The sequence below is a fragment of the Palaemon carinicauda genome, chromosome 20 (assembly GCF_036898095.1).
Source record: "Palaemon carinicauda isolate YSFRI2023 chromosome 20, ASM3689809v2, whole genome shotgun sequence".
NCBI lineage: Eukaryota > Metazoa > Arthropoda > Malacostraca > Decapoda > Palaemonidae > Palaemon > Palaemon carinicauda.
Window position 1 is genome coordinate 119,767,077 of NC_090744.1, and position 14,627 is coordinate 119,781,703.

Here is a 14,627-nt window from a genome sequence, read left to right on the forward strand (position 1 = left end):
TGATATGAAAGATAATTCCCTTTGGTTTTAAATTATGATAATAACCATATCTTAATAATTAGAGAAAGAGATATGCTTAGCCTGGCCGCTTAGGGACTAAGATTATGGAACATTAATGTTATGTTAATTACTGATCATATATTCATCCTTCCTTACATGTTCCTCGCAAAAATGTGAGAAAAAATATTGATATGAAATTAAATGAATGGCGGCTATCAAAATGAATGACTTTACAGTCCAACAAATTTGCAATGGATGTTCTAATTAATTTTAGCAATATTTCTTTTCATAACTTTTTTCAAATGCTTAATTTTTTAATACTTGAAAGCATAGTCAATATCAGCGAACATCAATGTAACAGTTACTGTAAAGGTATAGGTATCTGGTTTCAGTTCCAATGCCATCAGAATAGATGCTTACCAGAACGTCAGCCGGTGGCCCTACCTAGTAAACAGCTTAAACTTAAAGTTCCGGGCTAGGAAAGATCTGCTGCCCTGCAAATGCTAGGCGAACACGTTGCCACTGTACTAGACAGGAGACTATACAAATAAGACATCTCATACTAAAACAAAATTACATTTTCTTGAGAAACGTTTTACGAAACTCTATTCTTTGTTGGCTTGTCACTGGACTGAGCAATTATAACAAGGTGTAACTCTTTTGTAATTTATAGATAAGATAATTTATTCTGCTATGTTCCAGGCTTTGTGTTAACATAGAAAAAACCCTTATGGATAAAAAAACACACACACACACACTCATATATATATATATATATATATATATATATATATATATATATATATATACATATATGTGTGTGTGTGTGATATTTATACATAGATCTATACAGCCACATACAGTATATATACATTTATATATATATATATATATATATATATATATTATATATATATTATATATGTGTGTGTGTATATATACTGCATATATGATGCATTATTATTTATTTCCGCTTTCTATAACAAGACCTCGCACTACGGTTTTTTGTTGTTTTCGTTTCCAAGGTTTCGAACTCATATTGCCTGTAAATAGTACAATATAACATAAAAAGATTATTAGAGGTTTCAACAATTTATCCTCCTCTATTTTAATTCAGAAATTACAGAAACGAAACAAACACTGACAAATTAAAGCAAAGACATCATCCTCATATTTGCTCTTCAACAACAACAACAACAACTATTCTATCTGATTTCTCTTCCTCTTGTTTTGTCAAAGTTTTTATAGTTTATATAGGAAATATTATTTAAATGTTGTTACTGTTATTAAAATATTTTGTTTTTCCTTGTTTTATTTCCTCACTGAGTTATTTTCCCTGTTGGGGCTCCTGGGCTTATAGCATTCTGCTTTTCCAACTAGGGTTGTAGCTTACCAAACAATAATAATAATAATAATAATAATAATAATAATAATAATAATAATAATAATAATAATAATAACAAAAAGCAAGACCTACCTACATTAAGGGCACATGGCTTATTTGCATACAATTTGCGATATGACCCGAATTCTTTTTTCATTGTTTTTATTTTTTCCAGACATGATATCTTATTCGATCTCGACTCAAATAAACCAGACTTTTGTCTTGAAATTAAACCCGGACTTTATGTTGCGATGGACAGAGAATTGCTAATATCCAAAACATTGTTTGAGTTCGATAATTATAATAATAAGATGATCATAATTATAATAATAAAATCATCATAAATATATTAATAAAATTTTCATAATTATAATAAGCTTATAATCATAACATGATAATCATAAATATAATAAAATTATCATAATTATAATAAGATTATCATGATTATAAGCTTATAATTTCCATACTAATAAGATTATCCTAATTATAATAATAAGCTCATAATCATAATAATAAAATTATCATAATTATAATGATAAGCTTTTCATAATTACAATAATAAGATTATCATAATCATAATTATTACACTAAGATTATTTCTTAGAAAATTTCCTTCTATTAATTATAATAATCTCCAATTAAACATCAATGGGCAACACTTTACCACACAACAATATGATGGAAATATTTTAGCCTCATTATCTTCTTATTTTTGTAGTAGGTTTACTACACACAAGTATGCAAAAAGCGTGAATATGAGTATTAGATTTTATATATTTCTGAAATTCTTTTCCCTTTAAAGCAAATAGTTTAAGCACAGTCACTAAACTAATTTTTAAGAGCTAAAGACATTTTTTACAACACATTCCAACGATAATTAAATCTACGTACGCTTAAAAATTTCCGTTAAAAAAACGGTAAATGTCTGGCAATATTTATTCCACGATTTTTACCGTTTTAAAAACGGATATATTGACGTAAAAGTGTGATATTACGGTCACCAAACCGTAAAAGATAATAACAAAGTAAGGTAAAATTACGGTCGCCTGTAGTTTACTGAAACACAGTTGAGAACAGTATATTTTTACGGAGAATTTCCGATCAAAATTACAGTTTTTTCTACCAGTGTATCATTTTCGTACTTGATTACAAACTTTTTTTTTTTTATTAAGAAATTTTTCTTGTAATAACAGAATGGCCTATTGAGACCTTTTATGATATATAAAGAAATAATGTTCCCATTTTAGTCTTGACTCATGAAGGAAACACATGCTATTGAGAGCAGTGTGGGCGTATTGATACAATTCGTTCATATTCTCATATTCAATATAACCCTCTTCTCCATTTCTTTTTTCAATCGTAAAATTCTAATTCTACGAACCCTCATCGCCCCTTTCAAATGGAATTAATACAATGGAGCGGGAATATTAAAATTTCAATTTCAATGGAGTTTCATAGTTAAAGATCTATTGTTTTGTTGATTTAAAACAATATTTCCTCCATATTTTCGTTTATTTATGATATTAGAAATGAAGGTGGTTCGAGATTAAAGATTATTTTTATTGAAAGACCAGTCGAAATTGTGATGCTTCATACGATTGAAAAAAACTGTCAAAGCTCACAAAAGAACCTGGCAAAAGTTATTAAAAAAAAACTTAAAATGAACCTGGCAAAAGTTGTTAAAAAAACAACCTGTCAAAACTCAAAAAAGAACCTAGCAAAAGTGGTTAAAAAAACCTGTCAAAACTCAAAGAAGAACCCAGGAAAAGTTATTAAAACAAAAACAGGTCAAAAGTTATTAAAAAAAAGAACATGTCAAAGCTCAAAAAAGAACCTGGCAAAAGTTATCAAAAAACTGGCAAATGTTACTCAAAAAAGAACCTGGCAAAATTTTTTGAAAAATAACCTGGGAAAAGTTACTAAAAAAAGAACCAGGAAAAAGTTATTAAAAATAGAACCTGGCAAACGTTATTAAAAAAACGGCAAAAGTTATTAAAAAAGAAAATAGCAAAAGCTATTATACAAAGAACCTTCCAGAAGTTATTTAAAAAAGAACCAGACAAGGTATTAAAAAAAGAGAACTTGGCAAAAAGTATTCAAAAAAGAACCTAGCAAAAAGTTATTCAAAAAAGAACCTGTCAAAAAGTTAATTAAAAAAAAGAACCTTGCAAAATTTATTCAAAAAAGAATCTGGCAAGAGCTATTAAAAAAAATTGTCAGAGTTATTAAAAAAGAACCTGACAAAAGTTATCTAAAAAAAAAAAAAAAAACTGTCAGAGAGCTATTGAAAAAAAGAACTTGGCAAAAAATTACGGCTATCAAAGATCAAAAAAAAAGATTCAAGAATTCTCTCTCTCTCTTATTCCTCTGAGGGAGAATTGGAAGCAGCGTCATATTAAGCAAATCTACATATCAAATATCAGGAAAAGGTTCAAGAATTCTCTCTCTCTCTCTCTCTCTCTCTCTCTCTCTCTCTCTCTCTCTCTCTCTCTCTCTCTCTCTCTCTCTCTCTCTCTGACCGTAAAACCCACATTAGCCGTCGTATCGTGTATATTCTAAGTTGTATTTATATGACAAAAGCGGAAATAAATGTTATGCCTCTCCATTGTTGGACGACAAAATAATGAGAAGCCTCGGGACAATTGAAATATTATTCTTGCCTTTGAAAGCGACTGCAAAGGCAAGTAGGGGAGTCGCATGCAGCATCTGCAAGCATTTGTATTCATTCCCAAGCACGCAAGCTATTACCTGACAGATCTGTAATATTACGAAGTTATTTCAACAAAGATTATGGCTGTAATGTGACTCTTTGGGAGGCTAAACTCTACCGGAATTATTTCAGTCTATCGACTATGATTAAATGTAATGTTGACAGCGACAATTCCTTATGCTTTAGGTAAATGAAGTATGTGTAGTCGAATATATGGGTAAATGTTAAACAATGTTGAACAATTAAAATTACAGTACAAAAAGGTATTTGAAAATAGTATTTTGTAAGATAATTCAATACTTCCCCATTCTTGAATTAAAAGCTCGAGAAAGAGACGACTGACAAAATCTAACCGAGGTCCTTGAGTCAATAGACGTAGGATATGATGATGATGATGATGATGAGGATAACAATGAATTATTCTTTCAAAATTTCAACTTTACGAGAATTATTTAATTGTTTCGAACATATCTGACGGTATTGTTGACAGCTACAATTCAGTTACATGATTATACACGTTTCCTTATGCTTTAGGTAAGTGAAGTATGTGTAGTAGGATGTATGGATAAGTGTTGGACAAGTAAAATAATATTAGAACACTGAAAATATTAATTAAAAAATGACGATGAATTATTAACCCTCTCTCTCTCTCTCTCTCCTCTCTCTCTCTCTCTCTCTCTCTCTCTCCTCTCTCTCTCTCTCTCTCTCTCTCTCACACGTTCGTACACTGTAACGGCATTTCTTAATTTTTGTATATTTTCGTTATAACTCTCCGTTCTCACTGGAAACGCGTTCATTCCTGTATTGTTCTGCACCATTTTGTTTAAATTTTTTTCTCCGTTCTCACTGGAAACGTGTTCACTCCTGTATCGTCCTGCACCATCGTGTTTGAGTTTTTCTTTCCGTTCCCACTGGAAACGTGTTAATTCCTGTATTGTCCTGCACCATTGTGTTTGAATTTTTCTCTCCGAGTCACTGGAAATGTGTTCAATCCTGTATTGCCCTGCACCATCGTGTTTGGATTTTTCTCTTCCTTCTCACAGGAAACGTGTTCATTCCTGTATTGTCCTGCACCACTGTGTTTGAATTTCTCTCTCCCTTCTCACGGGAAACTTGTTCATTCCTGTTTTTTCCTGCACCACTGTGTTTGAATTTCTCTCTCCCTTCTCACTGGAAACGTGTTCATTCCTGTATTGTCCTGCACCACTGTGTTTGAATTTCTCTCTCCCTTCTCACGGGAAACGTGTTCATTCCTGTTTTCTCCTGCACCACTGTGTTTGAATTTCTCTCTCCCTTCTCACGGGAAACTTGTTCATTCCTGTTTTTTCCTGCACCACTGTGTTTGAATTTCTCTCTCCCTTCTCACGGGAAACGTGTTCATTCCTGTATTGTCCTGCACCACTGTGTTTGAATTTCTCTCTCCCTTCTCACGGGAAACGTGTTCATTCCTGTTTTTTCCTGCACCACTGTGTTTGAATTTCTCTCTCCCTTCTCACGGGAAACGTGTTCATTCCTGTTTTTTCCTGCACCACTGTGTTTGAATTTCTCTCTCCCTTCTCACGGGAAACGTGTTCATTCCTGTTTTTTCCTGCACCACTGTGTTTGAATTTCTCTCTCCCTTCTCACGGGAAACGTGTTCATTCCTGTTTTTTCCTGCACCACTGTGTTTGAATTTCTCTCTCCCTTCTCACGGGAAACGTGTTCATTCCTGTTTTTTCCTGCACCACTGTGTTTGAATTTCTCTCTCCGTTCTCACGGGAAACTTGTTCATTCCTGTTTTTTCCTGCACCACTGTGTTTGAATTTCTCTCTCCGTTCTCACGGGAAACTTGTTCATTCCTGTTTTTTCCTGCACCACTGTGTTTGAATTTCTCTCTCCGTTCTCACGGGAAACTTGTTCATTCCTGTTTTTTCCTGCACCACTGTGTTTGAATTTCTCTCTCCGTTCTCACTGTAAACTTGTTCATTCCTGTTTTTTCCTGCACCACAGTGTTTGAATTTCTCTCTCCGTTCTCACGGGAAACTTGTTCATTCCTGTTTTTTCCTGCACCACAGTGTTTGAATTTCTCTCTCCGTTCTCACTGTAAACTTGTTCATTCCTGTTTTTTCCTGCACCACTGTGTTTGAATTTCTCTCTCCCTTCTCACGGGAAACGTGTTCATTCCTGTATTGTCCTGCACCACTGTGTTTGAATTTCTCTCTCCCTTCTCACGGGAAACGTGTTCATTCCTGTTTTCTCCTGCACCACTGTGTTTGAATTTCTCTCTCCCTTCTCACGGGAAACTTGTTCATTCCTGTTTTTTCCTGCACCACTGTGTTTGAATTTCTCTCTCCCTTCTCACGGGAAACGTGTTCATTCCTGTATTGTCCTGCACCACTGTGTTTGAATTTCTCTCTCCCTTCTCACGGGAAACGTGTTCATTCCTGTTTTCTCCTGCACCACTGTGTTTGAATTTCTCTCTCCGTTCTCACGGGAAACTTGTTCATTCCTGTTTTTTCCTGCACCACAGTGTTTGAATTTCTCTCTCCGTTCTCACTGTAAACTTGTTCATTCCTGTTTTTTCCTGCACCACTGTGTTTGAATTTCTCTCTCCGTTCTCACGGGAAACTTGTTCATTCCTGTTTTTTCCTGCACCACAGTGTTTGAATTTCTCTCTCCGTTCTCACTGTAAACTTGTTCATTCCTGTTTTTTCCTGCACCACTGTGTTTGAATTTCTCTCTCCCTTCTCACGGGAAACTTGTTCATTCCTGTTTTTTCCTGCACCACAGTGTTTGAATTTCTCTCTCCGTTCTCACTGTAAACTTGTTCATTCCTGTTTTTTCCTGCACCACTGTGTTTGAATTTCTCTCTCCGTTCTCACGGGAAACTTGTTCATTCCTGTTTTTTCCTGCACCACAGTGTTTGAATTTCTCTCTCCGTTCTCACTGGAAACTTGTTCATTCCTGTTTTTTCCTGCACCACAGTGTTTGAATTTCTCTCTCCGTTCTCACTGGAAACTTGTTCATTCCTGTTTTTTCCTGCACCACAGTGTTTGAATTTCTCTCTCCGTTCTCACTGGAAACTTGTTCATTCCTGTTTTTTCCTTCACCACTGTGTTTGAATTTCTCTCTCCGTTCTCACTGGAAACTTGTTCATTCCTGTTTTTTCCTGCACCACAGTGTTTGAATTTCTCTCTCCGTTCTCACTGGAAACTTGTTCATTCCTGTTTTTCCTTCACCACTGTGTTTGAATTTCTCTCTCCGTTCTCACTGGAAACTTGTTCATTCCTGTTTTTTCCTGCACCACTGTGTTTGAATTTCTCTCTCCGTTCTCACGGGAAACTTGTTCATTCCTGTTTTTTCCTGCACCACAGTGTTTGAATTTCTCTCTCCGTTCTCACTGGAAACTTGTTCATTCCTGTTTTTTCCTGCACCACAGTGTTTGAATTTCTCTCTCCGTTCTCACTGGAAACTTGTTCATTCCTGTTTTTTCCTGCACCACAGTGTTTGAATTTCTCTCTCCGTTCTCACTGGAAACTTGTTCATTCCTGTTTTTTCCTTCACCACTGTGTTTGAATTTCTCTCTCCATTCTCACTGGAAACATGTTCATTCCTGTATTTTCCTGCACCACTGTGTTTGAATTTTTCTCTCCGTTCTCACTGGAAACTTGTTCATTCCTGTTTTTTCCTTCACCACTGTGTTTGAATTTCTCTCTCCGTTCTCACTGGAAACATGTTCATTCCTGTATTTTCCTGCACCACTGTGTTTGAATTTCTCTCTCCGTTCTCACTGGAAACTTGTTCATTCCTGTTTTTTCCTGCACCACAGTGTTTGAATTTCTCTCTCCGTTCTCACTGGAAACTTGTTCATTCCTGTTTTTTCCTGCACCACAGTGTTTGAATTTCTCTCTCCGTTCTCACTGGAAACATGTTCATTCCTGTATTTTCCTGCACCACTGTGTTTGAATTTCTCTCTCCGTTCTCACTGGAAACTTGTTCATTCCTGTTTTCTCCTGCACCATTGTGTTTGAATTTCTCTCTCCCTTCTCACGGGAAACGTGTTCATTCCTGTATTGTCCTGCACCACTGTGTTTGAATTTCTCTCTCCCTTCTCACGGGAAACGTGTTCATTCCTGTTTTCTCCTGCACCACTGTGTTTGAATTTCTCTCTCCCTTCTCACGGGAAACGTGTTCATTCCTGTTTTCTCCTGCACCACTGTGTTTGAATTTCTCTCTCCGTTCTCACTGGAAACTTGTTCATTCCTGTTTTTTCTTGCACCACTGTGTTTGAATTTCTCTCTCCGTTCTCACTGGAAACTTGTTCATACCTGTTTTTTCCTGCACCACTGTGTTTGAATTTCTCTCTCCGTTCTCACTGGAAACATGTTCATTCCTGTTTTTTCCTGCACCACTGTGTTTGAATTTTTCTCTCCGTTCTCACTGGAAACTTGTTCATTCCTGTTTTTTCCTGCACCACTGTGTTTGAATTTCTCTCTCCGTTCTCACTGGAAACTTGTTCATTCCTGTTTTTTCCTGCACCACTGTTTGAATTTCTCTCTCCGTTCTCACTGGAAACTTGTTCATTCCTGTTTTTTCCTGCACCACTGTGTTTGAATTTCTCTCTCCGTTCTCACTGTAAACTTGTTCATTCCTGTTTTCTCCTGCACCACTGTGTTTGAATTTCTCTCTCCGTTCTCACTGGAAACTTGTTCATTCCTGTTTTTTCCTGCACCACTGTGTTTGGATTTTTCTCTCCGTTCTCACTGGAAACTTGTTCATTCCTGTTTTTTCCTGCACCACTGTGTTTGGATTTTTCTCTCCGTTCTCACTGGAAACTTGTTCATTCCTGTTTTTTCCTGCACCACTGTGTTTGGATTTTTCTCTCCGTTCTCACTGGAAACTTGTTCATTCCTGTTTTTTCCTGCACCACTGTGTTTGGATTTTTCTCTCCGTTCTCACTGGAAACTTGTTCATTCCTGTATTGTCCGGTACCACTGTGTTTGGATTTCTCTCTCCGTTCTCACTGGAAAATTGTTCATTCCTGTATTGTCCGGCACCACTGTGTTTGGATTTTTCTCTCCCTTCTCACTGGAAACATGTTCATTCCTGTATTGTCCTACACCATTGTGTTCATTCCTGTATTGTCCTGCACCATTGTGTTCATTCCTGTATCGTCCTGCACCATTGTGTTTGAATTTCTCTCTCCGTTCTCACTGGAAACGTGTTCATCCCTGTATTGTCCTGACCATTGTGTTCATCCCTGTATTTTCCTGCACCATTGTGTTTGAAATTTTCTCTCCGTTCTCACTGGAAACTTGCTCATTCCTGTATTGTCCTGCACCATTATGTTTGAATTTTTTTACCGTTCTTGACTGGAACATGTATAAATACTCAAGCTCCGGCCAAATAAAATTCAGTCGTAATACCGAGAGTTTCCCAGTTACAACCTAACAGCTCGCCGGCACTATTTCTATATCTGATTGATGTATAGTTGATATTGATATTGTTTCTCTTCCTCTTGTTATTTTGAAGTTTTTATACTTTTGTTATTTTCATGTTTTTATAGTTTATATATGAAAGATTTATTTGAATGTTGATAATTTTCTTAAACTTCTCTTGTAGTTTTACATTATTTCCTTCCCTCACTGCGTTATTTTCCCTGTTGGGAGCCCTTGGGCTTATAGCATCCTGCCAGTAAACATTTTGTCTTGAAAATTAATGAATTACATTAATCTCTCGGGTAAGAGAATTAACGAAAACATAAAATAATGCAAAATTAATATATACCAGACGGTTTGTTTTGTATGCATATATTAATAAATTAGCGTTGAGAGGAAAAATTCAAAAACATATAAATATCATATATGCAAATATGAAAATATAGGAATGCACTTTTAAACTGTATCTGCATGAATAAAAGTGTTTGCAATACATGAATTATTACTCTTCTCATTTGTATTACACTGTAATAATACGAAGTGCAGTTAATGGAATTCTATAATTTCTGTACAAAAAATGAATACATTTACATTTATGGATGAAAGAAATCGATATCTATATATATATATATATATATATATAGATATAGATATCGATTTATTTTAACCATAAATGTAAATGTAAATATATATATATATATATATATATGTATGTATATATATACACACACACACACATATATATATATATATATATATATATTACCTTCTGTAAGTTCACTTACGCAGAGGATAATTGGGTATCAGGACTTAAAATTTTACTTTCTTCTATCATACAGGATCATAAAACACTCAAATTAAGGTTAAACTCTAGGGAATCTTCTAATGCAACATCCAATAACAAAACTGGGATGTTACGAACCTTGTAAGTTTAGAAAATAAAAATTAAAATTACTATCGGAAAATTTTTTTATACAAAGTTATCACAACAACAAAACACAAATCTCTGATATTTGGAATTCGAAGAAAATTAAATATTTTATATACTCTAATAGTGCGGGAAAAATAAAAACCTAAAGCTGTAATTTCTTAAAGAAAAAAAAAATTCAGGTTGGCAAAAAAGAGCACAAACTTTTCCATAAAAAAGGAGAGAAAAAAAAAATTCCTAGCCTAAATTCACGAGAATACATGGATTTATCCTAAAATTCATTTAGCTAACATTACAGATTTACAATCTACTGAACACAGATAATCTGTCAGAGTATCTTTCAAAGAGAGTTAAATTTCATTTCGATATAAACAATTCATCCACAGATGTATGGCAAGACGGATGGCACATGAAGCTCTTTCGAATATTGATGGGGATTATCACTTAATATTTAACTGTTTGGAAAACTATGCTGTATTGAAGATTATTATATGAGAGATATATTTGGGAATATCAATTTTGACAGATAAATCAACTCCACGAAAGAAAATCTCTCTCTCTCTCTCTCTCTCTCTCTCTCTCTCTCTCTCTCTCTCTATATATATATATATATATATATATATACATATATATATATATATATGTGTGTGTGTGTGTATGTGTATGTGTTTGAATATGTATAGAAATTTTCATAAATACATACACATTTATAACATTCTAATAAATTCTCAAATGCGAATCCTTTTAACCATGACTCACAAAAGCTAAACCTGACCAACAAATTCCCTTTGCATAACTGCGTTTCTCATTGGTGTCCCGTTCTCTAATTTATTGGACCAATCACCGACGCCTTTGGAAAGGGGAATTCCCTCCCACACATCATCGGTCGAAGGATTAGTAAAAGGCAATTGGACGCCAAGAACCAACAGAATATTTGAAGTGTAAATTCATTTCTCTTTTCAATAGACTCCATAATTGCTTTGGCCTAATGTTGGTGTTGTGATATATATGTTTAACATTAAACTAATAATGTGAATGAAATAAATATCCAGGAAATATATGTACGGCTTAGACAGTGATATTTACAGAACATATATAATTGTTTCCAATTGGAAACGTATTTGGTAATTTTGCTAGTTGTTGAGATGTATATTTTATTTCGGTGAGTATTTAGTCGTCAATATAGCTATCAAATTTATAAAAATGCCAAATATTAACTAGGTGATATATATATATATATATATATATATATATCGTCTCCTCTTACGTCTTTTAACGCAATGGGCTCGGCTAGATTTCGCAAGTCTTCTCCATCTTGAGCTTTTAAATCAATACTTCTCCATTCATTATATCCTACTACACGCTTCATAGTCCTCAGCCGTGTAGGCCTGGGACTTCCAACTCTTCTACTGTCTTGTGTAGACGAGTTAAACGTTTGGTGAACTAATATCTCTTGGGGAGTGCGAAGAGCATGCGCAAACCATACATACAAAAAATTTGAAAATCAATTAATGTATGTACACATACAAACATACGCATACGTACTGTATAATATTTAAATATACACATACGAATGAATGTACAATATGTAATAAGAATATGTTCCTTTGAATACAAAGACAATCAATTACTACAATTATCTAGTGAAGATATATTTCCCATGCAATTATCTATTTTTTTAAACCTATCCATACTACTCTCTTGGTAATAAACATACACATACAGACATATAAGCAAGTTAAACCACCGCCCAGCCCCGTGAGTACTATATTTTCTAAACATACACACACAGACATATATGCATGTTAAACCACCGCCCACACCTCCTTGAATACTATATTTACGAGAGAGTCAAGATTCGTCCATCATGACTCATCAAATGTTTTCTTTAGAACCGAAACTTATGACAGTGATTAAAGCGATGACGCCAAACCTCCTCATGATGGGCTGCAAATGAATCCTCATCACGGAGGGTTAAATGACCCGTTTATGCCGCTAATGGCTACTCGGATCCTTATTGCCTTTCACATAAATAGAAGTTGACATTACTGTGACCATGAATAAGCATATGAAGCTCTCTCTCTCTCTCTCTCTCTCTCTCTCATGATTGCAATAGGGGTTTAACAGCATCCTTCTGCCCTTATTTATCTCAATAAATAATATCAATGATGTTAGGATGACACATTTCCTTAACATACCTTTTTTTCCCTTTTCATCTGTAAATATAAATTTACTTTAAGTTGTAATTGAAGTCTAAATATTACCTTTATTTTCCAACTTATATCTGAAACTAGTAATTTTGTTTGTTTTAGAGAGAGAGAGAGAGAGAGAGAGAGAGAGAGAGAGAGAGAGGGCCAATATGCCTACTGCTTATCTTTTCCAATCCCAGATCAACTGAGAGGATTAGCCGTCAGTTTCGAAAGAAAGATGCCTTTTCTCTTGGCAATTTCAGTTTTGCCTTTGCTTTTATTGGGAGTCTTGTTTTTGTTGTTACTCTTCTTTTCATTTCAATGCTTTGATCATCGATATCTGGAAACTGTTATAAAGTGATTATCTAAAGAAAGCCAATGAAAAATAATGATTTTGAAATACTCATTGATTCCTTAATCTCTTTCTGATTGAGGACTATTGTAATACAACTCCGATATGTTTATGCCTTTGAACTAATCAATTACCTGTCCGGATTTGATTGACTGATTGATAGTAGAGTATCTGAAGTCTCAAAAACTAATCATCGACTCCCAATTTTTTTTTTTTTTTTTTGGCATATCAAATGTTTGCATGATGAAGTATGTTAGTAGTCAATAATTTTCTTATACTGTAATTATGTAACCTATCTATATATGAAACTCGGTTTTACTGAGAAAAAAAAAAAAAAAAAAAAAAAAAAAAAAAAAAAAAAAAACACGTTATAATTTATCTGATCTCCTACTATCAGAGACTCACAACAAGAGACAATAAGAGACATTGACAAAGTATTAATATACTCATATCACATTCATGTAACATTTACATCACTTGATTTCATGAATCAATTTAATGTATTCGCGACGTGAGACTAGATTCTTTGCCCCTCAAAGATTACAATTGTCTATCTGCTTTTAATAGGAATCTTGATATTATTTTGCAACACGTTTTCTGTCCCATGGGTTACACGAGACAGTCAGTATCATTTGACTTTGTCCGCGAAAACATATAAACATTCAATTATTTATTTTAACTTTTGCGTCATTTAGAAATAACAAATCGCAAATATATAAAATATAAAATTTTAGAGTTGGAAGACCAAGGCCTACATGGCTGAGGGCTATGAAGAGTAAGCAGAATATAATGAATTTAGAAGTATTGATTTAATAGCTTAAGACTATGAAGCTTGAAGTAGGAGATGATGACTGGAGAAGTATTGAATTAAAACCTCAAGATAGAGACGACTGGCAAAGTCTAAGGCCGTTTGCGTCAATAGGCGTAGGAGGAGATAATGATGACTTGAAATGTGTGGGTTTCAGGAAGGGATTGCAGTCATAAAACGAGGAATGGAAAAGCTTTTATATATATATATATATATATATATATATATATATACTTTCTTTCCTTGAAATGTGTGGGTTTAAATGCTAGCACACAAATAACATAGATTCCACCAAACAGAATTATTGTTACCATGCCAACTTTCTTCATATAAGTTTACCTCTAAAGCCGTAATAACATTACATCAGTGTCATGATTTTACTTTAATCGAACCCTGATAAAAAAAGAGAAAAATATAACAAAAATAATTTTTATCTGATTTTATTTTCTATGTTAATGTTCGTTGGCGATTCCAAATATAAGGAATCGGGATTCTTGGAATTATAGAAATAATGCTGAAAACTTTTGGCTTGAAATTAACAGACTATAAAGAGTAAAGAGATGCTAATTTTTCGACTGATATTTCTACAAAATATTATGATCTGAAATTAAATTCTATTAATGTACTCAAGTGAGAAATAAATGTATTAAACCGGTTACATTCTGATCACATTACTTAATTAAAATTTCCTTTTTATTGAGAACTGATAGTCCACCGAAGTCCTACAAAGAGAGTTAGATCTCATTTAAACAGAATTTCCACTAAATTTCATCAATAATTCTCAATAAAAAGACTGTCTATTTTCCATTTCCTTTTCGTAACAAAATTACCCCCTCTCT